Genomic DNA, 26469 nt, shown 5'->3' on the forward strand with positions numbered 1-26469 from the left:
TGCAGCTGCCCACCTTCCCACGGCCGAGCTGTACAAATTATTATGTGAATTAAACAGACCAGCAATCAAGAAAAGGGCACATTACGTAAATTGATGTAAACGTTATCTGTCCATTGACCTCAAACTAAAATGATTAATTTGGATTCACATAATCTTTGTCAATTAAAGAAGCACATTCATCTACAAAAAGAATGGTTGATTCTGCGTGCGTTAGGATGGCATAATGCTCAACTTTCAATCGTTGATAAAATTGTCACTTTGGCCACAGTTAGCTTGGTTAATTAAAAAGGGTCCTTTTATCTGTCTGGGGTATGACTTGTTGGGGAGTAGTGGCATGTTCACAAGAGAGGTGGAAAGATTCTCTGGAATGACCGTAGGTTTCAAAAGGAAACACTTCAAGTTCACCAGACAGAGGTATTTGGTTAATTGTTCTGAGTATACCAGCACACATTGCAAACATCCCATTGATCAAGGAGGATCACACCTCAACAGAATCTAGAAATGTGATTAATGTGGAAGCCTTTTGGAAATTCAGGATTAGCATGGGACAACTCGGTCAATAATGTTTTACAAAGGTAGCTGGAAATTATGTACAGCAAAAACAATCAATAAAAAAGCTATGTTTGGGAAAACAGTTCTGCTATAATTTTCTGTAAATTAGAGAAGCACTTCACTTCCATGTACAAGGTGAAGACATGCTTGTAATTATTACATTTTCAACAACATTGAAAAACTGACCTTTGAAAATGAGGAAAGAAACATGATAGAATTCCGCAATCCAACATCGAGGCACGGATGGGGGTTGAACCCACGATCTTTGGTTTACGAGACCAACGCCTTACCACTTGGCCACCATGCCAAAGAGACACATGAGATTGAAAAATTGAATGACAAAAAACAACAATGATAAGTGAGGCATGATATGTCTGCTGCGCGGATTACAAAACGCGAAAGACAAGAAGAGACAGGACTAGAAACTTCGAGAAACGAATAGGCACGGACAGCGGTCGAACCCACGATCTTTGGTCTACAAGACCAACCCCTTACCACTCGGCCACCCCACCACCTGAACTGCATAAAAATGAGTGAATGAATGAACTATCATTATTGAGTCAATATCTTTGCAGCTGCCCACCGTCCCACGGCCAAGCTGTACAAATTACTATGTGAATTAAACAGACCAGCAATGAAGAAAAGGCCACATTACGTAAATTGATGTAAACGTTATCTGTCCATTGACCTCAAACTAAAATGATTAATTTGGATTCACATAATCTTTGTCAATTAAAGAAGCACATTCATCTACAAAAAGAATGGTTGATTCTGCGTTCGTTAGGATGGCATAATGCTCAACTTTCAATCGTTGATAAAATTGTCACTTTGGCCACAGTTAGCTTGGTTAATTAAAAAGGGTCCTTTTATCTGTCTGGGGTATGACTTGTTGGGGAGTAGTGGCATGTTCACAAGAGAGGTGGAAAGATTCTCTGGAATGACCGTAGGTTTCAAAAGGAAACACTTCAAGTTCACCAGACAGAGGTATTTGGTTAATTGTTCTGAGTATACCAGCACACATTGCAAACATCCCATTGATCAAGGAGGATCACACCTCAACAGAATCTAGAAATGTGATTAATGTGGAAGCCTTTTGGAAATTCAGGATTAGCATGGGACAACTCGGTCAATAATGTTTTACAAAGGTAGCTGGAAATTATGTACAGCAAAAACAATCAATAAAAAAGCTATGTTTGGGAAAACAGTTCTGCTATAATTTTCTGTAAATTAGAGAAGCACTTCACTTCCATGTACAAGGTGAAGACATGCTTGTAATTATTACATTTTCAACAACATTGAAAAACTGACCTTTGAAAATGAGGAAAGAAACATGATAGAATTCCGCAATCCAACATCGAGGCACGGATGGGGGTTGAACCCACGATCTTTGGTTTACGAGACCAACGCCTTACCACTTGGCCACCATGCCAAAGAGACACATGAGATTGAAAAATTGAATGACAAAAAACAACAATGATAAGTGAGGCATGATATGTCTGCTGCGCGGATTACAAAACGCGAAAGACAAGAAGAGACAGGACTAGAAACTTCGAGAAACGAATAGGCACGGACAGCGGTCGAACCCACGATCTTTGGTCTACAAGACCAACCCCTTACCACTCGGCCACCCCACCACCTGAACTGCATAAAAATGAGTGAATGAATGAACTATCATTATTAAGTCAATATCTTTGCAGCTGCCCACCGTCCTACGGCCGAGCTGTACAAATTATTATGTGAATTAAACAGACCAGCAATCAAGAAAAGGGCACATTACGTAAATTGATGTAAACGTTATCTGTCCATTGACCTCAAACTAAAATGATTAATTTGGATTCACATAATCTTTGTCAATTAAAGAAGCACATTCATCTACAAAAAGAATGGTTGATTCTGCGTGCGTTAGGATGGCATAATGCTCAACTTTCAATCGTTGATAAAATTGTCACTTTGGCCACAGTTAGCTTGGTTAATTAAAAAGGGTCCTTTTATCTGTCTGGGGTATGACTTGTTGGGGAGTAGTGGCATGTTCACAAGAGAGGTGGAAAGATTCTCTGGAATGACCTTAGGTTTCAAAAGGAAACACTTCAAGTTCACCAGACAGAGGTATTTGGTTAATTGTTCTGAGTATACCAGCACACATTGCAAACATCCCATTGATCAAGGAGGATCACACCTCAACAAAATCTAGAAATGTGATTAATGTGGAAGCCTTTTGGAAATTCAGGATTAGCATGGGACAACTCGGTCAATAATGTTTTACAAAGGTAGCTGGAAATTATGTACAGCAAAAACAATCAATAAAAAAGCTATGTTTGGGAAAACAGTTCTGCTATAATTTTCTGTAAATTAGAGAAGCACTTCACTTCCATGTACAAGGTGAAGACATGCTTGTAATTATTACATTTTCAACAACATTGAAAAACTGACCTTTGAAAATGAGGAAAGAAACATGATAGAATTCCGCAATCCAACATCAAGGTACGGATGGGGGTTGAACCCACGATCTTTGGTTTACGAGACCAACGCCTTACCACTTGGCCACCATGCCAAAGAGACACATGAGATTGAAAAATTGAATGACAAAAAACAACAATGATAAGTGAGGCATGATATGTCTGCTGCGCGGATTACAAAACGCGAAAGACAAGAAGAGACAGGACTAGAAACTTCGAGAAATGAATAGGCACGGACAGCGGTCGAACCCACGATCTTTGGTCTACAAGACCAACCCCTTACCACTCGGCCACCCCACCACCTGAACTGCATAAAAATGAGTGAATGAATGAACTATCATTATTAAGTCAATATCTTTGCAGCTGCCCACCGTCCCACGGCCAAGCTGTACAAATTACTATGTGAATTAAACAGACCAGCAATGAAGAAAAGGCCACATTACGTAAATTGATGTAAACGTTATCTGTCCATTGACCTCAAACTAAAATGATTAATTTGGATTCACATAATCTTTGTCAATTAAAGAAGCACATTCATCTACAAAAAGAATGGTTGATTCTGCGTGCGTTAGGATGGCATAATGCTCAACTTTCAATCGTTGATAAAATTGTCACTTTGGCCACAGTTAGCTTGGTTAATTAAAAAGGGTCCTTTTATCTGTCTGGGGTATGACTTGTTGGGGAGTAGTGGCATGTTCACAAGAGAGGTGGAAAGATTCTCTGGAATGACCTTAGGTTTCAAAAGGAAACACTTCAAGTTCACCAGACAGAGGTATTTGGTTAATTATTCTGAGTATACCAGCACACATTGCAAACATCCCATTGATCAAGGAGGATCACACCTCAACAGAATCTAGAAATGTGATTAATGTGGAAGCCTTTTGGAATTTCAGGATTAGCATGGGACAACTCGGTCAATATGTTTTACAAAGCTAGCTGGAAATTATGGACAGCAAAAACAATCAATAAAAAAGCTATGTTTGGGAAAACAGTTCTGCTATAATTTTCTGTAAATTAGAGAAGCACTTCACTTCCATGTACAAGGTGAAGACATGCTTGTAATTATTACATTTTCAACAACATTGAAAAACTGACCTTTGAAAATTAAGAAATAAGCACGAAACATCAATTAATTTTTCAACGCAACATCGAGGCACGGATGGGGGTTTAACCCGTGATCTTTGGTTTACGAGACCAACGCCTTACCACTTGGCCACCATGCCAAAGAGACACATAGACTTTTAAAATTGAATGACAAAAAACTACAACGATAAGTGAGGCATGATATATTTGCTGCTCATATTACAAAACGCGAAAGACAAGAAGAGACAGGACTAGAAACTTCGAGAAACGAATAGGCACGAACAGCGGTCGAACCCACGATCTTTGGTCTACAAGACCAACCCCTTACCACTCGGCCACCCCACCACCTGAACTGCATAAAAATGAGTGAATGAATGAACTATCATTATTAAGTCAATATCTTTGCAGCTGCCCACCGTCCCACGGCCGAGCTGTACAAATTATTATGTGAATTAAACAGACCAGCAATCAAGAAAAGGGCACATTACGTAAATTGATGTAAACATTATCTGTCCATTGACCTCAAACTAAAATGATTAATTTGGATTCACATAATCTTTGTAAATTAAAGAAGCACATTCATCTACAAAAAGAATGGTTGATCCTGCGTGCGTTAGGATGGCATAATGCTCAACTTTCAATCGTTGATAAAATTGTCACTTTGGCCACAGTTAGCTTGGTTAATTAAAAAGGGTCCTTTTATCTGTCTGGGGTATGACTTGTTGGGGAGTAGTGGCATGTTCACAAGAGAGGTGGAAAGATTCTCTGGAATGACCTTAGGTTTCAAAAGGAAACACTTCAAGTTCACCAGACAGAGGTATTTGGTTAATTGTTCTGAGTATACCAGCACACATTGCAAACATCCCATTGATCAAGGAGGATCACACCTCAACAGAATCTAGAAATGTGATTAATGTGGAAGCCTTTTGGAATTTCAGGATTAGCATGGGACAACTCGGTCAATATGTTTTACAAAGCTAGCTGGAAATTATGGACAGCAAAAACAATCAATAAAAAAGCTATGTTTGGGAAAACAGTTCTGCTATAATTTTCTGTAAATTAGAGAAGCACTTCACTTCCATGTACAAGGTGAAGACATGCTTGTAATTATTACATTTTCAACAACATTGAAAAACTGACCTTTGAAAATTAAGAAATAAGCACGAAACATCAATGAATTTTTCAACGCAACATCGAGGCACGGATGGGGGTTGAACCCATGATCTTTGGTTTACGAGACCAACGCCTTACCACTTGGCCACCATGCCAAAGAGACACATGGCCTTTTAAAATTGAATGACAAAAAACTACAACGATAAGTGAGGCATGATATATTTGCTGCTCATATTACAAAACGCGAAAGACAAGAAGAGACAGGACTAGAAACTTCGAGAAACGAATAGGCACGAACAGCGGTCGAACCCACGATCTTTGGTCTACAAGACCAACCCCTTACCACTCGGCCACCCCACCACCTGAACTGCATAAAAATGAGTGAATGAATGAACTATCATTATTAAGTCAATATCTTTGCAGCTGCCCACCGTCCCACGGCCGAGCTGTACAAATTATTATGTGAATTAAACAGACCAGCAATCAAGAAAAGGGCACATTACGTAAATTGATGTAAACATTATCTGTCCATTGACCTCAAACTAAAATGATTAATTTGGATTCACATAATCTTTGTAAATTAAAGAAGCACATTCATCTACAAAAAGAATGGTTGATCCTGCGTGCGTTAGGATGGCATAATGCTCAACTTTCAATCGTTGATAAAATTGTCACTTTGGCCACAGTTAGCTTGGTTAATTAAAAAGGGTCCTTTTATCTGTCTGGGGTATGACTTGTTGGGGAGTAGTGGCATGTTCACAAGAGAGGTGGAAAGATTCTCTGGAATGACCTTAGGTTTCAAAAGGAAACACTTCAAGTTCACCAGACAGAGGTATTTGGTTAATTGTTCTGAGTATACCAGCACACATTGCAAACATCCCATTGATCAAGGAGGATCACACCTCAACAGAATCTAGAAATGTGATTAATGTGGAAGCCTTTTGGAATTTCAGGATTAGCATGGGACAACTCGGTCAATATGTTTTACAAAGCTAGCTGGAAATTATGGACAGCAAAAACAATCAATAAAAAAGCTATGTTTGGGAAAACAGTTCTGCTATAATTTTCTGTAAATTAGAGAAGCACTTCACTTCCATGTACAAGGTGAAGACATGCTTGTAATTATTACATTTTCAACAACATTGAAAAACTGACCTTTGAAAATTAAGAAATAAGCACGAAACATCAATGAATTTTTCAACGCAACATCGAGGCACGGATGGGGGTTGAACCCGTGATCTTTGGTTTACGAGACCAACGCCTTACCACTTGGCCACCATGCCAAAGAGACACATGGCCTTTTAAAATTGAATGACAAAAAACTACAACGATAAGTGAGGCATGATATATTTGCTGCTCATATTACAAAACGCGAAAGACAAGAAGAGACAGGACTAGAAACTTCGAGAAACGAATAGGCACGAACAGCGGTCGAACCCACGATCTTTGGTCTACAAGACCAACCCCTTACCACTCGGCCACCCCACCACCTTAACTGCATAAAAATGAGTGAATGAATGAACTATCATTATTAAGTCAATATCTTTGCAGCTGCCCACCGTCCCACGGCCGAGCTGTACAAATTATTATGTGAATTAAACAGACCAGCAATCAAGAAAAGGGCACATTACGTAAATTGATGTAAACATTATCTGTCCATTGACCTCAAACTAAAATGATTAATTTGGATTCACATAATCTTTGTAAATTAAAGAAGCACATTCATCTACAAAAAGAATGGTTGATTCTGCGTGCGTTAGGATGGCATAATGCTCAACTTTCAATCGTTGATAAAATTGTCACTTTGGCCACAGTTAGCTTGGTTAATTAAAAAGGGTCCTTTTATCTGTCTGGGGTATGACTTGTTGGGGAGTAGTGGCATGTTCACAAGAGAGGTGGAAAGATTCTCTGGAATGACCTTAGGTTTCAAAAGGAAACACTTCAAGTTCACCAGACAGAGGTATTTGGTTAATTATTCTGAGTATACCAGCACACATTGCAAACATCCCATTGATCAAGGAGGATCACACCTCAACAGAATCTAGAAATGTGATTAATGTGGAAGCCTTTTGGAATTTCAGGATTAGCATGGGACAACTCGGTCAATATGTTTTACAAAGCTAGCTGGAAATTATGGACAGCAAAAACAATCAATAAAAAAGCTATGTTTGGGAAAACAGTTCTGCTATAATTTTCTGTAAATTAGAGAAGCACTTCACTTCCATGTACAAGGTGAAGACATGCTTGTAATTATTACATTTTCAACAACATTGAAAAACTGACCTTTGAAAATTAAGAAATAAGCACGAAACATCAATGAATTTTTCAACGCAACATCGAGGCACGGATGGGGGTTGAACCCATGATCTTTGGTTTACGAGACCAACGCCTTACCACTTGGCCACCATGCCAAAGAGACACATGGCCTTTTAAAATTGAATGACAAAAAACTACAACGATAAGTGAGGCATGATATATTTGCTGCTCATATTACAAAACGCGAAAGACAAGAAGAGACAGGACTAGAAACTTCGAGAAACGAATAGGCACGAACAGCGGTCGAACCCACGATCTTTGGTCTACAAGACCAACCCCTTACCACTCGGCCACCCCACCACCTGAACTGCATAAAAATGAGTGAATGAATGAACTATCATTATTAAGTCAATATCTTTGCAGCTGCCCACCGTCCCACGGCCGAGCTGTACAAATTATTATGTGAATTAAACAGACCAGCAATCAAGAAAAGGGCACATTACGTAAATTGATGTAAACATTATCTGTCCATTGACCTCAAACTAAAATGATTAATTTGGATTCACATAATCTTTGTAAATTAAAGAAGCACATTCATCTACAAAAAGAATGGTTGATCCTGCGTGCGTTAGGATGGCATAATGCTCAACTTTCAATCGTTGATAAAATTGTCACTTTGGCCACAGTTAGCTTGGTTAATTAAAAAGGGTCCTTTTATCTGTCTGGGGTATGACTTGTTGGGGAGTAGTGGCATGTTCACAAGAGAGGTGGAAAGATTCTCTGGAATGACCTTAGGTTTCAAAAGGAAACACTTCAAGTTCACCAGACAGAGGTATTTGGTTAATTGTTCTGAGTATACCAGCACACATTGCAAACATCCCATTGATCAAGGAGGATCACACCTCAACAGAATCTAGAAATGTGATTAATGTGGAAGCCTTTTGGAATTTCAGGATTAGCATGGGACAACTCGGTCAATATGTTTTACAAAGCTAGCTGGAAATTATGGACAGCAAAAACAATCAATAAAAAAGCTATGTTTGGGAAAACAGTTCTGCTATAATTTTCTGTAAATTAGAGAAGCACTTCACTTCCATGTACAAGGTGAAGACATGCTTGTAATTATTACATTTTCAACAACATTGAAAAACTGACCTTTGAAAATTAAGAAATAAGCACGAAACATCAATGAATTTTTCAACGCAACATCGAGGCACGGATGGGGGTTGAACCCGTGATCTTTGGTTTACGAGACCAACGCCTTACCACTTGGCCACCATGCCAAAGAGACACATGGCCTTTTAAAATTGAATGACAAAAAACTACAACGATAAGTGAGGCATGATATATTTGCTGCTCATATTACAAAACGCGAAAGACAAGAAGAGACAGGACTAGAAACTTCGAGAAACGAATAGGCACGAACAGCGGTCGAACCCACGATCTTTGGTCTACAAGACCAACCCCTTACCACTCGGCCACCCCACCACCTTAACTGCATAAAAATGAGTGAATGAATGAACTATCATTATTAAGTCAATATCTTTGCAGCTGCCCACCGTCCCACGGCCGAGCTGTACAAATTATTATGTGAATTAAACAGACCAGCAATCAAGAAAAGGGCACATTACGTAAATTGATGTAAACATTATCTGTCCATTGACCTCAAACTAAAATGATTAATTTGGATTCACATAATCTTTGTAAATTAAAGAAGCACATTCATCTACAAAAAGAATGGTTGATTCTGCGTGCGTTAGGATGGCATAATGCTCAACTTTCAATCGTTGATAAAATTGTCACTTTGGCCACAGTTAGCTTGGTTAATTAAAAAGGGTCCTTTTATCTGTCTGGGGTATGACTTGTTGGGGAGTAGTGGCATGTTCACAAGAGAGGTGGAAAGATTCTCTGGAATGACCGTAGGTTTCAAAAGGAAACACTTCAAGTTCACCAGACAGAGGTATTTGGTTAATTGTTCTGAGTATACCAGCACACATTGCAAACATCCCATTGATCAAGGAGGATCACACCTCAACAGAATCTAGAAATGTGATTAATGTGGAAGCCTTTTGGAATTTCAGGATTAGCATGGGACAACTCGGTCAATATGTTTTACAAAGCTAGCTGGAAATTATGGACAGCAAAAACAATCAATAAAAAAGCTATGTTTGGGAAAACAGTTCTGCTATAATTTTCTGTAAATTAGAGAAGCACTTCACTTCCATGTACAAGGTGAAGACATGCTTGTAATTATTACATTTTCAACAACATTGAAAAACTGACCTTTGAAAATTAAGAAATAAGCACGAAACATCAATGAATTTTTCAACGCAACATCGAGGCACGGATGGGGGTTGAACCCGTGATCTTTGGTTTACGAGACCAACGCCTTACCACTTGGCCACCATGCCAAAGAGACACATGGCCTTTTAAAATTGAATGACAAAAAACTACAACGATAAGTGAGGCATGATATATTTGCTGCTCATATTACAAAACGCGAAAGACAAGAAGAGACAGGACTAGAAACTTCGAGAAACGAATAGGCACGAACAGCGGTCGAACCCACGATCTTTGGTCTACAAGACCAACCCCTTACCACTCGGCCACCCCACCACCTTAACTGCATAAAAATGAGTGAATGAATGAACTATCATTATTAAGTCAATATCTTTGCAGCTGCCCACCGTCCCACGGCCGAGCTGTACAAATTATTATGTGAATTAAACAGACCAGCAATCAAGAAAAGGGCACATTACGTAAATTGATGTAAACATTATCTGTCCATTGACCTCAAACTAAAATGATTAATTTGGATTCACATAATCTTTGTAAATTAAAGAAGCACATTCATCTACAAAAAGAATGGTTGATTCTGCGTGCGTTAGGATGGCATAATGCTCAACTTTCAATCGTTGATAAAATTGTCACTTTGGCCACAGTTAGCTTGGTTAATTAAAAAGGGTCCTTTTATCTGTCTGGGGTATGACTTGTTGGGGAGTAGTGGCATGTTCACAAGAGAGGTGGAAAGATTCTCTGGAATGACCGTAGGTTTCAAAAGGAAACACTTCAAGTTCACCAGACAGAGGTATTTGGTTAATTGTTCTGAGTATACCAGCACACATTGCAAACATCCCATTGATCAAGGAGGATCACACCTCAACAGAATCTAGAAATGTGATTAATGTGGAAGCCTTTTGGAATTTCAGGATTAGCATGGGACAACTCGGTCAATATGTTTTACAAAGCTAGCTGGAAATTATGGACAGCAAAAACAATCAATAAAAAAGCTATGTTTGGGAAAACAGTTCTGCTATAATTTTCTGTAAATTAGAGAAGCACTTCACTTCCATGTACAAGGTGAAGACATGCTTGTAATTATTACATTTTCAACAACATTGAAAAACTGACCTTTGAAAATTAAGAAATAAGCACGAAACATCAATGAATTTTTCAACGCAACATCGAGGCACGGATGGGGGTTGAACCCATGATCTTTGGTTTACGAGACCAACGCCTTACCACTTGGCCACCATGCCAAAGAGACACATGGCCTTTTAAAATTGAATGACAAAAAACTACAACGATAAGTGAGGCATGATATATTTGCTGCTCATATTACAAAACGCGAAAGACAAGAAGAGACAGGACTAGAAACTTCGAGAAACGAATAGGCACGAACAGCGGTCGAACCCACGATCTTTGGTCTACAAGACCAACCCCTTACCACTCGGCCACCCCACCACCTTAACTGCATAAAAATGAGTGAATGAATGAACTATCATTATTAAGTCAATATCTTTGCAGCTGCCCACCGTCCCACGGCCGAGCTGTACAAATTATTATGTGAATTAAACAGACCAGCAATCAAGAAAAGGGCACATTACGTAAATTGATGTAAACATTATCTGTCCATTGACCTCAAACTAAAATGATTAATTTGGATTCACATAATCTTTGTAAATTAAAGAAGCACATTCATCTACAAAAAGAATGGTTGATTCTGCGTGCGTTAGGATGGCATAATGCTCAACTTTCAATCGTTGATAAAATTGTCACTTTGGCCACAGTTAGCTTGGTTAATTAAAAAGGGTCCTTTTATCTGTCTGGGGTATGACTTGTTGGGGAGTAGTGGCATGTTCACAAGAGAGGTGGAAAGATTCTCTGGAATGACCTTAGGTTTCAAAAGGAAACACTTCAAGTTCACCAGACAGAGGTATTTGGTTAATTATTCTGAGTATACCAGCACACATTGCAAACATCCCATTGATCAAGGAGGATCACACCTCAACAGAATCTAGAAATGTGATTAATGTGGAAGCCTTTTGGAATTTCAGGATTAGCATGGGACAACTCGGTCAATATGTTTTACAAAGCTAGCTGGAAATTATGGACAGCAAAAACAATCAATAAAAAAGCTATGTTTGGGAAAACAGTTCTGCTATAATTTTCTGTAAATTAGAGAAGCACTTCACTTCCATGTACAAGGTGAAGACATGCTTGTAATTATTACATTTTCAACAACATTGAAAAACTGACCTTTGAAAATTAAGAAATAAGCACGAAACATCAATTAATTTTTCAACGCAACATCGAGGCACGGATGGGGGTTTAACCCGTGATCTTTGGTTTACGAGACCAACGCCTTACCACTTGGCCACCATGCCAAAGAGACACATAGACTTTTAAAATTGAATGACAAAAAACTACAACGATAAGTGAGGCATGATATATTTGCTGCTCATATTACAAAACGCGAAAGACAAGAAGAGACAGGACTAGAAACTTCGAGAAACGAATAGGCACGAACAGCGGTCGAACCCACGATCTTTGGTCTACAAGACCAACCCCTTACCACTCGGCCACCCCACCACCTGAACTGCATAAAAATGAGTGAATTAATGAACTATCATTATTAAGTCAATATCTTTGCAGCTGCCCACCGTCCCACGGCCGAGCTGTACAAATTATTATGTGAATTAAACAGACCAGCAATCAAGAAAAGGGCACATTACGTAAATTGATGTAAACATTATCTGTCCATTGACCTCAAACTAAAATGATTAATTTGGATTCACATAATCTTTGTAAATTAAAGAAGCACATTCATCTACAAAAAGAATGGTTGATCCTGCGTGCGTTAGGATGGCATAATGCTCAACTTTCAATCGTTGATAAAATTGTCACTTTGGCCACAGTTAGCTTGGTTAATTAAAAAGGGTCCTTTTATCTGTCTGGGGTATGACTTGTTGGGGAGTAGTGGCATGTTCACAAGAGAGGTGGAAAGATTCTCTGGAATGACCTTAGGTTTCAAAAGGAAACACTTCAAGTTCACCAGACAGAGGTATTTGGTTAATTGTTCTGAGTATACCAGCACACATTGCAAACATCCCATTGATCAAGGAGGATCACACCTCAACAGAATCTAGAAATGTGATTAATGTGGAAGCCTTTTGGAATTTCAGGATTAGCATGGGACAACTCGGTCAATATGTTTTACAAAGCTAGCTGGAAATTATGGACAGCAAAAACAATCAATAAAAAAGCTATGTTTGGGAAAACAGTTCTGCTATAATTTTCTGTAAATTAGAGAAGCACTTCACTTCCATGTACAAGGTGAAGACATGCTTGTAATTATTACATTTTCAACAACATTGAAAAACTGACCTTTGAAAATTAAGAAATAAGCACGAAACATCAATGAATTTTTCAACGCAACATCGAGGCACGGATGGGGGTTGAACCCATGATCTTTGGTTTACGAGACCAACGCCTTACCACTTGGCCACCATGCCAAAGAGACACATGGCCTTTTAAAATTGAATGACAAAAAACTACAACGATAAGTGAGGCATGATATATTTGCTGCTCATATTACAAAACGCGAAAGACAAGAAGAGACAGGACTAGAAACTTCGAGAAACGAATAGGCACGAACAGCGGTCGAACCCACGATCTTTGGTCTACAAGACCAACCCCTTACCACTCGGCCACCCCACCACCTGAACTGCATAAAAATGAGTGAATGAATGAACTATCATTATTAAGTCAATATCTTTGCAGCTGCCCACCGTCCCACGGCCGAGCTGTACAAATTATTATGTGAATTAAACAGACCAGCAATCAAGAAAAGGGCACATTACGTAAATTGATGTAAACATTATCTGTCCATTGACCTCAAACTAAAATGATTAATTTGGATTCACATAATCTTTGTAAATTAAAGAAGCACATTCATCTACAAAAAGAATGGTTGATCCTGCGTGCGTTAGGATGGCATAATGCTCAACTTTCAATCGTTGATAAAATTGTCACTTTGGCCACAGTTAGCTTGGTTAATTAAAAAGGGTCCTTTTATCTGTCTGGGGTATGACTTGTTGGGGAGTAGTGGCATGTTCACAAGAGAGGTGGAAAGATTCTCTGGAATGACCTTAGGTTTCAAAAGGAAACACTTCAAGTTCACCAGACAGAGGTATTTGGTTAATTATTCTGAGTATACCAGCACACATTGCAAACATCCCATTGATCAAGGAGGATCACACCTCAACAGAATCTAGAAATGTGATTAATGTGGAAGCCTTTTGGAATTTCAGGATTAGCATGGGACAACTCGGTCAATATGTTTTACAAAGCTAGCTGGAAATTATGGACAGCAAAAACAATCAATAAAAAAGCTATGTTTGGGAAAACAGTTCTGCTATAATTTTCTGTAAATTAGAGAAGCACTTCACTTCCATGTACAAGGTGAAGACATGCTTGTAATTATTACATTTTCAACAACATTGAAAAACTGACCTTTGAAAATTAAGAAATAAGCACGAAACATCAATTAATTTTTCAACGCAACATCGAGGCACGGATGGGGGTTTAACCCGTGATCTTTGGTTTACGAGACCAACGCCTTACCACTTGGCCACCATGCCAAAGAGACACATAGACTTTTAAAATTGAATGACAAAAAACTACAACGATAAGTGAGGCATGATATATTTGCTGCTCATATTACAAAACGCGAAAGACAAGAAGAGACAGGACTAGAAACTTCGAGAAACGAATAGGCACGAACAGCGGTCGAACCCACGATCTTTGGTCTACAAGACCAACCCCTTACCACTCGGCCACCCCACCACCTGAACTGCATAAAAATGAGTGAATTAATGAACTATCATTATTAAGTCAATATCTTTGCAGCTGCCCACCGTCCCACGGCCGAGCTGTACAAATTATTATGTGAATTAAACAGACCAGCAATCAAGAAAAGGGCACATTACGTAAATTGATGTAAACATTATCTGTCCATTGACCTCAAACTAAAATGATTAATTTGGATTCACATAATCTTTGTAAATTAAAGAAGCACATTCATCTACAAAAAGAATGGTTGATCCTGCGTGCGTTAGGATGGCATAATGCTCAACTTTCAATCGTTGATAAAATTGTCACTTTGGCCACAGTTAGCTTGGTTAATTAAAAAGGGTCCTTTTATCTGTCTGGGGTATGACTTGTTGGGGAGTAGTGGCATGTTCACAAGAGAGGTGGAAAGATTCTCTGGAATGACCTTAGGTTTCAAAAGGAAACACTTCAAGTTCACCAGACAGAGGTATTTGGTTAATTGTTCTGAGTATACCAGCACACATTGCAAACATCCCATTGATCAAGGAGGATCACACCTCAACAGAATCTAGAAATGTGATTAATGTGGAAGCCTTTTGGAATTTCAGGATTAGCATGGGACAACTCGGTCAATATGTTTTACAAAGCTAGCTGGAAATTATGGACAGCAAAAACAATCAATAAAAAAGCTATGTTTGGGAAAACAGTTCTGCTATAATTTTCTGTAAATTAGAGAAGCACTTCACTTCCATGTACAAGGTGAAGACATGCTTGTAATTATTACATTTTCAACAACATTGAAAAACTGACCTTTGAAAATTAAGAAATAAGCACGAAACATCAATGAATTTTTCAACGCAACATCGAGGCACGGATGGGGGTTGAACCCATGATCTTTGGTTTACGAGACCAACGCCTTACCACTTGGCCACCATGCCAAAGAGACACATGGCCTTTTAAAATTGAATGACAAAAAACTACAACGATAAGTGAGGCATGATATATTTGCTGCTCATATTACAAAACGCGAAAGACAAGAAGAGACAGGACTAGAAACTTCGAGAAACGAATAGGCACGAACAGCGGTCGAACCCACGATCTTTGGTCTACAAGACCAACCCCTTACCACTCGGCCACCCCACCACCTGAACTGCATAAAAATGAGTGAATGAATGAACTATCATTATTAAGTCAATATCTTTGCAGCTGCCCACCGTCCCACGGCCGAGCTGTACAAATTATTATGTGAATTAAACAGACCAGCAATCAAGAAAAGGGCACATTACGTAAATTGATGTAAACATTATCTGTCCATTGACCTCAAACTAAAATGATTAATTTGGATTCACATAATCTTTGTAAATTAAAGAAGCACATTCATCTACAAAAAGAATGGTTGATCCTGCGTGCGTTAGGATGGCATAATGCTCAACTTTCAATCGTTGATAAAATTGTCACTTTGGCCACAGTTAGCTTGGTTAATTAAAAAGGGTCCTTTTATCTGTCTGGGGTATGACTTGTTGGGGAGTAGTGGCATGTTCACAAGAGAGGTGGAAAGATTCTCTGGAATGACCTTAGGTTTCAAAAGGAAACACTTCAAGTTCACCAGACAGAGGTATTTGGTTAATTATTCTGAGTATACCAGCACACATTGCAAACATCCCATTGATCAAGGAGGATCACACCTCAACAGAATCTAGAAATGTGATTAATGTGGAAGCCTTTTGGAATTTCAGGATTAGCATGGGACAACTCGGTCAATATGTTTTACAAAGCTAGCTGGAAATTATGGACAGCAAAAACAATCAATAAAAAAGCTATGTTTGGGAAAACAGTTCTGCTATAATTTTCTGTAAATTAGAGAAGCACTTCACTTCCATGTACAAGGTGAAGACATGCTTGTAATTATTACATTTTCAACAACATTGAAAAACTGACCTTTGAAAATTAAGAAATAAGCACGAAACATCAATGAATTTTTCAACGCAACATCGAGGCACGGATGGGGGTTGAACCCATGATCTTTGGTTTACGAGACCAACGCCTTACCACTTGGCCACCATGCCAAAGAGACACATGGCCTTTTAAAATTGAATGACAAAAAACTACAACGATAAGTGAGGCATGATATATTTGCTGCTCATATTACAAAACGCGAAAGACAAGAAGAGACAGGACTAGAAACTTCGAGAAACGAATAGGCACGAACAGCGGTCGAACCCACGATCTTTGGTCTACAAGACCAACCCCTTACCACTCGGCCACCCCACCACCTGAACTGCATAAAAATGAGTGAATGAATGAACTATCATTATTAAGTCAATATCTTTGCAGCTGCCCACCGTCCCACGGCCGAGCTGTACAAATTATTATGTGAATTAAACAGACCAGCAATCAAGAAAAGGGCACATTACGTAAATTGATGTAAACATTATCTGTCCATTGACCTCAAACTAAAATGATTAATTTGGATTCACATAATCTTTGTAAATTAAAGAAGCACATTCATCTACAAAAAGAATGGTTGATCCTGCGTGCGTTAGGATGGCATAATGCTCAACTTTCAATCGTTGATAAAATTGTCACTTTGGCCACAGTTAGCTTGGTTAATTAAAAAGGGTCCTTTTATCTGTCTGGGGTATGACTTGTTGGGGAGTAGTGGCATGTTCACAAGAGAGGTGGAAAGATTCTCTGGAATGACCTTAGGTTTCAAAAGGAAACACTTCAAGTTCACCAGACAGAGGTATTTGGTTAATTGTTCTGAGTATACCAGCACACATTGCAAACATCCCATTGATCAAGGAGGATCACACCTCAACAGAATCTAGAAATGTGATTAATGTGGAAGCCTTTTGGAATTTCAGGATTAGCATGGGACAACTCGGTCAATATGTTTTACAAAGCTAGCTGGAAATTATGGACAGCAAAAACAATCAATAAAAAAGCTATGTTTGGGAAAACAGTTCTGCTATAATTTTCTGTAAATTAGAGAAGCACTTCACTTCCATGTACAAGGTGAAGACATGCTTGTAATTATTACATTTTCAACAACATTGAAAAACTGACCTTTGAAAATTAAGAAATAAGCACGAAACATCAATGAATTTTTCAACGCAACATCGAGGCACGGATGGGGGTTGAACCCATGATCTTTGGTTTACGAGACCAACGCCTTACCACTTGGCCACCATGCCAAAGAGACACATGGCCTTTTAAAATTGAATGACAAAAAACTACAACGATAAGTGAGGCATGATATATTTGCTGCTCATATTACAAAACGCGAAAGACAAGAAGAGACAGGACTAGAAACTTCGAGAAACGAATAGGCACGAACAGCGGTCGAACCCACGATCTTTGGTCTACAAGACCAACCCCTTACCACTCGGCCACCCCACCACCTTAACTGCATAAAAATGAGTGAATGAATGAACTATCATTATTAAGTCAATATCTTTGCAGCTGCCCACCGTCCCACGGCCGAGCTGTACAAATTATTATGTGAATTAAACAGACCAGCAATCAAGAAAAGGGCACATTACGTAAATTGATGTAAACATTATCTGTCCATTGACCTCAAACTAAAATGATTAATTTGGATTCACATAATCTTTGTAAATTAAAGAAGCACATTCATCTACAAAAAGAATGGTTGATTCTGCGTGCGTTAGGATGGCATAATGCTCAACTTTCAATCGTTGATAAAATTGTCACTTTGGCCACAGTTAGCTTGGTTAATTAAAAAGGGTCCTTTTATCTGTCTGGGGTATGACTTGTTGGGGAGTAGTGGCATGTTCACAAGAGAGGTGGAAAGATTCTCTGGAATGACCTTAGGTTTCAAAAGGAAACACTTCAAGTTCACCAGACAGAGGTATTTGGTTAATTATTCTGAGTATACCAGCACACATTGCAAACATCCCATTGATCAAGGAGGATCACACCTCAACAGAATCTAGAAATGTGATTAATGTGGAAGCCTTTTGGAATTTCAGGATTAGCATGGGACAACTCGGTCAATATGTTTTACAAAGCTAGCTGGAAATTATGGACAGCAAAAACAATCAATAAAAAAGCTATGTTTGGGAAAACAGTTCTGCTATAATTTTCTGTAAATTAGAGAAGCACTTCACTTCCATGTACAAGGTGAAGACATGCTTGTAATTATTACATTTTCAACAACATTGAAAAACTGACCTTTGAAAATTAAGAAATAAGCACGAAACATCAATTAATTTTTCAACGCAACATCGAGGCACGGATGGGGGTTTAACCCGTGATCTTTGGTTTACGAGACCAACGCCTTACCACTTGGCCACCATGCCAAAGAGACACATAGACTTTTAAAATTGAATGACAAAAAACTACAACGATAAGTGAGGCATGATATATTTGCTGCTCATATTACAAAACGCGAAAGACAAGAAGAGACAGGACTAGAAACTTCGAGAAACGAATAGGCACGAACAGCGGTCGAACCCACGATCTTTGGTCTACAAGACCAACCCCTTACCACTCGGCCACCCCACCACCTGAACTGCATAAAAATGAGTGAATTAATGAACTATCATTATTAAGTCAATATCTTTGCAGCTGCCCACCGTCCCACGGCCGAGCTGTACAAATTATTATGTGAATTAAACAGACCAGCAATCAAGAAAAGGGCACATTACGTAAATTGATGTAAACATTATCTGTCCATTGACCTCAAACTAAAATGATTAATTTGGATTCACATAATCTTTGTAAATTAAAGAAGCACATTCATCTACAAAAAGAATGGTTGATCCTGCGTGCGTTAGGATGGCATAATGCTCAACTTTCAATCGTTGATAAAATTGTCACTTTGGCCACAGTTAGCTTGGTTAATTAAAAAGGGTCCTTTTATCTGTCTGGGGTATGACTTGTTGGGGAGTAGTGGCATGTTCACAAGAGAGGTGGAAAGATTCTCTGGAATGACCTTAGGTTTCAAAAGGAAACACTTCAAGTTCACCAGACAGAGGTATTTGGTTAATTGTTCTGAGTATACCAGCACACATTGCAAACATCCCATTGATCAAGGAGGATCACACCTCAACAGAATCTAGAAATGTGATTAATGTGGAAGCCTTTTGGAATTTCAGGATTAGCATGGGACAACTCGGTCAATATGTTTTACAAAGCTAGCTGGAAATTATGGACAGCAAAAACAATCAATAAAAAAGCTATGTTTGGGAAAACAGTTCTGCTATAATTTTCTGTAAATTAGAGAAGCACTTCACTTCCATGTACAAGGTGAAGACATGCTTGTAATTATTACATTTTCAACAACATTGAAAAACTGACCTTTGAAAATTAAGAAATAAGCACGAAACATCAATGAATTTTTCAACGCAACATCGAGGCACGGATGGGGGTTGAACCCATGATCTTTGGTTTACGAGACCAACGCCTTACCACTTGGCCACCATGCCAAAGAGACACATGGCCTTTTAAAATTGAATGACAAAAAACTACAACGATAAGTGAGGCATGATATATTTGCTGCTCATATTACAAAACGCGAAAGACAAGAAGAGACAGGACTAGAAACTTCGAGAAACGAATAGGCACGAACAGCGGTCGAACCCACGATCTTTGGTCTACAAGACCAACCCCTTACCACTCGGCCACCCCACCACCTGAACTGCATAAAAATGAGTGAATGAATGAACTATCATTATTAAGTCAATATCTTTGCAGCTGCCCACCGTCCCACGGCCGAGCTGTACAAATTATTATGTGAATTAAACAGACCAGCAATCAAGAAAAGGGCACATTACGTAAATTGATGTAAACATTATCTGTCCATTGACCTCAAACTAAAATGATTAATTTGGATTCACATAATCTTTGTAAATTAAAGAAGCACATTCATCTACAAAAAGAATGGTTGATCCTGCGTGCGTTAGGATGGCATAATGCTCAACTTTCAATCGTTGATAAAATTGTCACTTTGGCCACAGTTAGCTTGGTTAATTAAAAAGGGTCCTTTTATCTGTCTGGGGTATGACTTGTTGGGGAGTAGTGGCATGTTCACAAGAGAGGTGGAAAGATTCTCTGGAATGACCTTAGGTTTCAAAAGGAAACACTTCAAGTTCACCAGACAGAGGTATTTGGTTAATTATTCTGAGTATACCAGCACACATTGCAAACATCCCATTGATCAAGGAGGATCACACCTCAACAGAATCTAGAAATGTGATTAATGTGGAAGCCTTTTGGAATTTCAGGATTAGCATGGGACAACTCGGTCAATATGTTTTACAAAGCTAGCTGGAAATTATGGACAGCAAAAACAATCAATAAAAAAGCTATGTTTGGGAAAACAGTTCTGCTATAATTTTCTGTAAATTAGAGAAGCACTTCACTTCCATGTACAAGGTGAAGACATGCTTGTAATTATTACATTTTCAACAACATTGAAAAACTGACCTTTGAAAATTAAGAAATAAGCACGAAACATCAATGAATTTTTCAACGCAACATCGAGGCACGGATGGGGGTTGAACCCATGATCTTTGGTTTACGAGACCAACGCCTTACCACTTGGCCACCATGCCAAAGAGACACATGGCCTTTTAAAATTGAATGACAAAAAACTACAACGATAAGTGAGGCATGATATATTTGCTGCTCATATTACAAAACGCGAAAGACAAGAAGAGACAGGACTAGAAACTTCGAGAAACGAATAGGCACGAACAGCGGTCGAACCCACGATCTTTGGTCTACAAGACCAACCCCTTACCACTCGGCCACCCCACCACCTGAACTGCATAAAAATGAGTGAATGAATGAACTATCATTATTAAGTCAATATCTTTGCAGCTGCCCACCGTCCCACGGCCGAGCTGTACAAATTATTATGTGAATTAAACAGACCAGCAATCAAGAAAAGGGCACATTACGTAAATTGATGTAAACATTATCTGTCCATTGACCTCAAACTAAAATGATTAATTTGGATTCACATAATCTTTGTAAATTAAAGAAGCACATTCATCTACAAAAAGAATGGTTGATCCTGCGTGCGTTAGGATGGCATAATGCTCAACTTTCAATCGTTGATAAAATTGTCACTTTGGCCACAGTTAGCTTGGTTAATTAAAAAGGGTCCTTTTATCTATCTGGGGTATGACTTGTTGGGGAGTAGTGGCATGTTCACAAGAGAGGTGGAAAGATTCTCTGGAATGACCTTAGGTTTCAAAAGGAAACACTTCAAGTTCACCAGACAGAGGTATTTGGTTAATTGTTCTGAGTATACCAGCACACATTGCAAACATCCCATTGATCAAGGAGGATCACACCTCAACAGAATCTAGAAATGTGATTAATGTGGAAGCCTTTTGGAATTTCAGGATTAGCATGGGACAACTCGGTCAATATGTTTTACAAAGCTAGCTGGAAATTATGGACAGCAAAAACAATCAATAAAAAAGCTATGTTTGGGAAAACAGTTCTGCTATCATTTTCTGTAAATTAGAGAAGCACTTCACTTCCATGTACAAGGTGAAGACATGCTTGTAATTATTACATTTTCAACAACATTGAAAAACTGACCTTTGAAAATTAAGAAATAAGCACGAAACATCAATGAATTTTTCAACGCAACATCGAGGCACGGATGGGGGTTGAACCCATGATCTTTGGTTTACGAGACCAACGCCTTACCACTTGGCCACCATGCCAAAGAGACACATGGCCTTTTAAAATTGAATGACAAAAAACTACAACGATAAGTGAGGCATGATATATTTGCTGCTCATATTACAAAACGCGAAAGACAAGAAGAGACAGGACTAGAAACTTCGAGAAACGAATAGGCACGAACAGCGGTCGAACCCACGATCTTTGGTCTACAAGACCAACCCCTTACCACTCGGCCACCCCACCACCTGAACTGCATAAAAATGAGTGAATGAATGAACTATCATTATTAAGTCAATATCTTTGCAGCTGCCCACCGTCCCACGGCCGAGCTGTACAAATTATTATGTGAATTAAACAGACCAGCAATCAAGAAAAGGGCACATTACGTAAATTGATGTAAACATTATCTGTCCATTGACCTCAAACTAAAATGATTAATTTGGATTCACATAATCTTTGTAAATTAAAGAAGCACATTCATCTACAAAAAGAATGGTTGATCCTGCGTGCGTTAGGATGGCATAATGCTCAACTTTCAATCGTTGATAAAATTGTCACTTTGGCCACAGTTAGCTTGGTTAATTAAAAAGGGTCCTTTTATCTGTCTGGGGTATGACTTGTTGGGGAGTAGTGGCATGTTCACAAGAGAGGTGGAAAGATTCTCTGGAATGACCTTAGGTTTCAAAAGGAAACACTTCAAGTTCACCAGACAGAGGTATTTGGTTAATTGTTCTGAGTATACCAGCACACATTGCAAACATCCCATTGATCAAGGAGGATCACACCTCAACAGAATCTAGAAATGTGATTAATGTGGAAGCCTTTTGGAATTTCAGGATTAGCATGGGACAACTCGGTCAATATGTTTTACAAAGCTAGCTGGAAATTATGGACAGCAAAAACAATCAATAAAAAAGCTATGTTTGGGAAAACAGTTCTGCTATAATTTTCTGTAAATTAGAGAAGCACTTCACTTCCATGTACAAGGTGAAGACATGCTTGTAATTATTACATTTTCAACAACATTGAAAAACTGACCTTTGAAAATTAAGAAATAAGCACGAAACATCAATGAATTTTTCAACGCAACATCGAGGCACGGATGGGGGTTGAACCCATGATCTTTGGTTTACGAGACCAACGCCTTACCACTTGGCCACCATGCCAAAGAGACACATGGCCTTTTAAAATTGAATGACAAAAAACTACAACGATAAGTGAGGCATGATATATTTGCTGCTCATATTACAAAACGCGAAAGACAAGAAGAGACAGGACTAGAAACTTCGAGAAACGAATAGGCACGAACAGCGGTCGAACCCACGATCTTTGGTCTACAAGACCAACCCCTTACCACTCGGCCACCCCACCACCTTAACTGCATAAAAATGAGTGAATGAATGAACTATCATTATTAAGTCAATATCTTTGCAGCTGCCCACCGTCCCACGGCCGAGCTGTACAAATTATTATGTGAATTAAACAGACCAGCAATCAAGAAAAGGGCACATTACGTAAATTGATGTAAACATTATCTGTCCATTGACCTCAAACTAAAATGATTAATTTGGATTCACATAATCTTTGTAAATTAAAGAAGCACATTCATCTACAAAAAGAATGGTTGATTCTGCGTGCGTTAGGATGGCATAATGCTCAACTTTCAATCGTTGATAAAATTGTCACTTTGGCCACAGTTAGCTTGGTTAATTAAAAAGGGTCCTTTTATCTGTCTGGGGTATGACTTGTTGGGGAGTAGTGGCATGTTCACAAGAGAGGTGGAAAGATTCTCTGGAATGACCTTAGGTTTCAAAAGGAAACACTTCAAGTTCACCAGACAGAGGTATTTGGTTAATTATTCTGAGTATACCAGCACACATTGCAAACATCCCATTGATCAAGGAGGATCACACCTCAACAGAATCTAGAAATGTGATTAATGTGGAAGCCTTTTGGAATTTCAGGATTAGCATGGGACAACTCGGTCAATATGTTTTACAAAGCTAGCTGGAAATTATGGACAGCAAAAACAATCAATAAAAAAGCTATGTTTGGGAAAACAGTTCTGCTATAATTTTCTGTAAATTAGAGAAGCACTTCACTTCCATGTACAAGGTGAAGACATGCTTGTAATTATTACATTTTCAACAACATTGAAAAACTGACCTTTGAAAATTAAGAAATAAGCACGAAACATCAATGAATTTTTCAACGCAACATCGAGGCACGGATGGGGGTTGAACCCGTGATCTTTGGTTTACGAGACCAACGCCTTACCACTTGGCCACCATGCCAAAGAGACACATGGCCTTTTAAAATTGAATGACAAAAAACTACAACGATAAGTGAGGCATGATATATTTGCTGCTCATATTACAAAACGCGAAAGACAAGAAGAGACAGGACTAGAAACTTCGAGAAACGAATAGGCACGAACAGCGGTCGAACCCACGATCTTTGGTCTACAAGACCAACCCCTTACCACTCGGCCACCCCACCACCTGAACTGCATAAAAATGAGTGAATGAATGAACTATCATTATTAAGTCAATATCTTTGCAGCTGCCCACCGTCCCACGGCCGAGCTGTACAAATTATTATGTGAATTAAACAGACCAGCAATCAAGAAAAGGGCACATTACGTAAATTGATGTAAACATTATCTGTCCATTGACCTCAAACTAAAATGATTAATTTGGATTCACATAATCTTTGTAAATTAAAGAAGCACATTCATCTACAAAAAGAATGGTTGATCCTGCGTGCGTTAGGATGGCATAATGCTCAACTTTCAATCGTTGATAAAATTGTCACTTTGGCCACAGTTAGCTTGGTTAATTAAAAAGGGTCCTTTTATCTGTCTGGGGTATGACTTGTTGGGGAGTAGTGGCATGTTCACAAGAGAGGTGGAAAGATTCTCTGGAATGACCTTAGGTTTCAAAAGGAAACACTTCAAGTTCACCAGACAGAGGTATTTGGTTAATTGTTCTGAGTATACCAGCACACATTGCAAACATCCCATTGATCAAGGAGGATCACACCTCAACAGAATCTAGAAATGTGATTAATGTGGAAGCCTTTTGGAATTTCAGGATTAGCATGGGACAACTCGGTCAATATGTTTTACAAAGCTAGCTGGAAATTATGGACAGCAAAAACAATCAATAAAAAAGCTATGTTTGGGAAAACAGTTCTGCTATAATTTTCTGTAAATTAGAGAAGCACTTCACTTCCATGTACAAGGTGAAGACATGCTTGTAATTATTACATTTTCAACAACATTGAAAAACTGACCTTTGAAAATTAAGAAATAAGCACGAAACATCAATGAATTTTTCAACGCAACATCGAGGCACGGATGGGGGTTGAACCCATGATCTTTGGTTTACGAGACCAACGCCTTACCACTTGGCCACCATGCCAAAGAGACACATGGCCTTTTAAAATTGAATGACAAAAAACTACAACGATAAGTGAGGCATGATATATTTGCTGCTCATATTACAAAACGCGAAAGACAAGAAGAGACAGGACTAGAAACTTCGAGAAACGAATAGGCACGAACAGCGGTCGAACCCACGATCTTTGGTCTACAAGACCAACCCCTTACCACTCGGCCACCCCACCACCTGAACTGCATAAAAATGAGTGAATGAATGAACTATCATTATTAAGTCAATATCTTTGCAGCTGCCCACCGTCCCACGGCCGAGCTGTACAAATTATTATGTGAATTAAACAGACCAGCAATCAAGAAAAGGGCACATTACGTAAATTGATGTAAACATTATCTGTCCATTGACCTCAAACTAAAATGATTAATTTGGATTCACATAATCTTTGTAAATTAAAGAAGCACATTCATCTACAAAAAGAATGGTTGATTCTGCGTGCGTTAGGATGGCATAATGCTCAACTTTCAATCGTTGATAAAATTGTCACTTTGGCCACAGTTAGCTTGGTTAATTAAAAAGGGTCCTTTTATCTGTCTGGGGTATGACTTGTTGGGGAGTAGTGGCATGTTCACAAGAGAGGTGGAAAGATTCTCTGGAATGACCTTAGGTTTCAAAAGGAAACACTTCAAGTTCACCAGACAGAGGTATTTGGTTAATTATTCTGAGTATACCAGCACACATTGCAAACATCCCATTGATCAAGGAGGATCACACCTCAACAGAATCTAGAAATGTGATTAATGTGGAAGCCTTTTGGAATTTCAGGATTAGCA

At 38.8% G+C, this 26469-nt stretch overlaps 23 non-coding genes across 23 annotated transcripts; all 23 read right to left on the bottom strand.

Moving 5' to 3' along the window:
* Window positions 1–787: 787 nt before the first annotated feature.
* On the bottom strand, window positions 788–859 carry trnat-cgu (transfer RNA threonine (anticodon CGU)). Its single transcript has one exon. It is a non-coding gene; the product is annotated as a tRNA-Thr (tRNA).
* A 1050-nt stretch (window positions 860–1909) lies between these two features.
* Window positions 1910–1981, bottom strand: trnat-cgu (transfer RNA threonine (anticodon CGU)). The gene has a single exon. It is a non-coding gene; the product is annotated as a tRNA-Thr (tRNA).
* A 1050-nt stretch (window positions 1982–3031) lies between these two features.
* trnat-cgu (transfer RNA threonine (anticodon CGU)) lies at window positions 3032–3103 on the bottom strand. Its single transcript has one exon. It is a non-coding gene; the product is annotated as a tRNA-Thr (tRNA).
* A 1056-nt stretch (window positions 3104–4159) lies between these two features.
* On the bottom strand, window positions 4160–4231 carry trnat-cgu (transfer RNA threonine (anticodon CGU)). The gene has a single exon. It is a non-coding gene; the product is annotated as a tRNA-Thr (tRNA).
* Window positions 4232–5287: 1056 nt separating this feature from the next.
* trnat-cgu (transfer RNA threonine (anticodon CGU)) lies at window positions 5288–5359 on the bottom strand. Its single transcript has one exon. It is a non-coding gene; the product is annotated as a tRNA-Thr (tRNA).
* A 1056-nt stretch (window positions 5360–6415) lies between these two features.
* On the bottom strand, window positions 6416–6487 carry trnat-cgu (transfer RNA threonine (anticodon CGU)). The gene has a single exon. It is a non-coding gene; the product is annotated as a tRNA-Thr (tRNA).
* A 1056-nt stretch (window positions 6488–7543) lies between these two features.
* Window positions 7544–7615, bottom strand: trnat-cgu (transfer RNA threonine (anticodon CGU)). Its single transcript has one exon. It is a non-coding gene; the product is annotated as a tRNA-Thr (tRNA).
* Window positions 7616–8671: 1056 nt separating this feature from the next.
* On the bottom strand, window positions 8672–8743 carry trnat-cgu (transfer RNA threonine (anticodon CGU)). The gene has a single exon. It is a non-coding gene; the product is annotated as a tRNA-Thr (tRNA).
* A 1056-nt stretch (window positions 8744–9799) lies between these two features.
* trnat-cgu (transfer RNA threonine (anticodon CGU)) lies at window positions 9800–9871 on the bottom strand. Its single transcript has one exon. It is a non-coding gene; the product is annotated as a tRNA-Thr (tRNA).
* A 1056-nt stretch (window positions 9872–10927) lies between these two features.
* On the bottom strand, window positions 10928–10999 carry trnat-cgu (transfer RNA threonine (anticodon CGU)). Its single transcript has one exon. It is a non-coding gene; the product is annotated as a tRNA-Thr (tRNA).
* Window positions 11000–12055: 1056 nt separating this feature from the next.
* On the bottom strand, window positions 12056–12127 carry trnat-cgu (transfer RNA threonine (anticodon CGU)). The gene has a single exon. It is a non-coding gene; the product is annotated as a tRNA-Thr (tRNA).
* Window positions 12128–13183: 1056 nt separating this feature from the next.
* On the bottom strand, window positions 13184–13255 carry trnat-cgu (transfer RNA threonine (anticodon CGU)). The gene has a single exon. It is a non-coding gene; the product is annotated as a tRNA-Thr (tRNA).
* A 1056-nt stretch (window positions 13256–14311) lies between these two features.
* Window positions 14312–14383, bottom strand: trnat-cgu (transfer RNA threonine (anticodon CGU)). Its single transcript has one exon. It is a non-coding gene; the product is annotated as a tRNA-Thr (tRNA).
* A 1056-nt stretch (window positions 14384–15439) lies between these two features.
* Window positions 15440–15511, bottom strand: trnat-cgu (transfer RNA threonine (anticodon CGU)). The gene has a single exon. It is a non-coding gene; the product is annotated as a tRNA-Thr (tRNA).
* Window positions 15512–16567: 1056 nt separating this feature from the next.
* Window positions 16568–16639, bottom strand: trnat-cgu (transfer RNA threonine (anticodon CGU)). Its single transcript has one exon. It is a non-coding gene; the product is annotated as a tRNA-Thr (tRNA).
* Window positions 16640–17695: 1056 nt separating this feature from the next.
* Window positions 17696–17767, bottom strand: trnat-cgu (transfer RNA threonine (anticodon CGU)). The gene has a single exon. It is a non-coding gene; the product is annotated as a tRNA-Thr (tRNA).
* Window positions 17768–18823: 1056 nt separating this feature from the next.
* Window positions 18824–18895, bottom strand: trnat-cgu (transfer RNA threonine (anticodon CGU)). Its single transcript has one exon. It is a non-coding gene; the product is annotated as a tRNA-Thr (tRNA).
* Window positions 18896–19951: 1056 nt separating this feature from the next.
* Window positions 19952–20023, bottom strand: trnat-cgu (transfer RNA threonine (anticodon CGU)). Its single transcript has one exon. It is a non-coding gene; the product is annotated as a tRNA-Thr (tRNA).
* Window positions 20024–21079: 1056 nt separating this feature from the next.
* trnat-cgu (transfer RNA threonine (anticodon CGU)) lies at window positions 21080–21151 on the bottom strand. Its single transcript has one exon. It is a non-coding gene; the product is annotated as a tRNA-Thr (tRNA).
* A 1056-nt stretch (window positions 21152–22207) lies between these two features.
* Window positions 22208–22279, bottom strand: trnat-cgu (transfer RNA threonine (anticodon CGU)). The gene has a single exon. It is a non-coding gene; the product is annotated as a tRNA-Thr (tRNA).
* A 1056-nt stretch (window positions 22280–23335) lies between these two features.
* Window positions 23336–23407, bottom strand: trnat-cgu (transfer RNA threonine (anticodon CGU)). Its single transcript has one exon. It is a non-coding gene; the product is annotated as a tRNA-Thr (tRNA).
* Window positions 23408–24463: 1056 nt separating this feature from the next.
* On the bottom strand, window positions 24464–24535 carry trnat-cgu (transfer RNA threonine (anticodon CGU)). Its single transcript has one exon. It is a non-coding gene; the product is annotated as a tRNA-Thr (tRNA).
* A 1056-nt stretch (window positions 24536–25591) lies between these two features.
* On the bottom strand, window positions 25592–25663 carry trnat-cgu (transfer RNA threonine (anticodon CGU)). The gene has a single exon. It is a non-coding gene; the product is annotated as a tRNA-Thr (tRNA).
* Between the last annotated feature and the right edge of the window lie 806 nt (window positions 25664–26469).

The sequence above is a fragment of the Conger conger genome, chromosome 5 (genome assembly GCF_963514075.1).
Source record: "Conger conger chromosome 5, fConCon1.1, whole genome shotgun sequence".
Classification (NCBI taxonomy): domain Eukaryota; kingdom Metazoa; phylum Chordata; class Actinopteri; order Anguilliformes; family Congridae; genus Conger; species Conger conger.